The following is a 1,277-nucleotide window of genomic DNA, read 5'->3' as shown; positions in this document are numbered from 1 at the left end:
CGATTCTAAAATGTGTTTGAAGAAGATGAACAAGATCATGGACATCCCTACCAGACAAAAGACTCATTATAAGGCAGTGATCATTAAGATCCTGAAGTAATGGCTCAGAGATCGAGAAACAGAACAAAACGGAGATCCCAGAAACGGAGCCACACATAAATGGACATGTGATCTGCAGGAGAGCAGGACATTGGTCAGGACACAGAAAATCAGTGGGAAGTGGCAGCATGGTCAGTATGTGGCCCTGGGATAATTAATTGTCCATGTGGAGAAAAAAAGTAGAACTGGATTCCACTCTACATTACATAATACACAAAAAATGAGTTCCAGCAGTGTGTGGACCACTCAGACTCAGTGCTGCCAGCCTGTGCCTGCCTCCCACAATTCTGCCCAACTCGGCTCCACAATGCTGGTGGACCTCAGCAAGTGGCCCAGGCCTCTTAAACTGCAGGAGGTGGAGGGACAGCCACAGTATCCAATGCAGGGCAAATACACCAGGGCAAAGGTCAACAAACTGGGCAAAGTGCTGACACCCGCCCAGGTTAAGAAACGGCCCACCAGTACTGCATGGCAGTGGCATCGATCCAGGCAAACTCTACACCTTGGTCATGACAGATCAGGGTGCTCCCAGCAGGAAGGACCTCAAATACAGGGAATGGCACCATTTTCTGATGGTCAACATGAAGGGCAATGACATCAGCTGTGGCACAGTCTTCTCCCATTACATCTGCTCTGGGCCTCCCAAGAGCACATGCCTTCACAGCTACGTCTGGCTGGTTTACAAGCAGAATGGGCCACTGAAGTGTGATGAGCCCATTCTCAGCAACTGATCTGGAGACCACTGTGCCACAGTCAAAGTGGCATCTTTCCACAAAAAGTATGAGCTCAGGTCCCCAGTGGCCCACATGTGTTACCAGACTGAGTGGGAGGACTACATGTCCAAACTCCATAAGCAGCTGTCTGGGAAGTAGGGAAATGCTAAGAGACAGAAACTGACCCTGAGGTCTGGAGCAGTGCTCCCAGGTTCTGGGATGCATGTAGATTTCTCTGCTTCCCCATTCCCAGTCTCCCAGGGGGGACTGAGCAATCAGACAGTGGTTTCAGATGACTTCTTCTGCCTGACCTTTATAATTCTAGAAAGTCACACCCAGTTTATGTTTTGATCAAATTTGAACTTCATTTTGGGGAGTATTTTGGTGCTAGGATGGGGTCCTCAAATTGTTAACATAAGAATCGCAACCCAGAATTTAAAAGAAAAAATTCAGGTAAAAAGACCA

The 1,277-nt window shown here is 48.0% G+C and overlaps 1 pseudogene; it reads left to right on the top strand.

Moving 5' to 3' along the window:
• The first annotated feature begins 391 nt into the window (after positions 1 to 391).
• On the top strand, positions 392 to 971 carry LOC125155754 (phosphatidylethanolamine-binding protein 1-like; annotated as a pseudogene).
• The last annotated feature ends 306 nt before the right edge of the window (positions 972 to 1,277 follow it).

The sequence above is a fragment of the Prionailurus viverrinus genome, chromosome F1 (genome assembly GCF_022837055.1).
Source record: "Prionailurus viverrinus isolate Anna chromosome F1, UM_Priviv_1.0, whole genome shotgun sequence".
Taxonomy (NCBI): Eukaryota; Metazoa; Chordata; class Mammalia; order Carnivora; family Felidae; genus Prionailurus; species Prionailurus viverrinus.
This window is presented reverse-complemented; position numbering and strand designations above follow the sequence as displayed.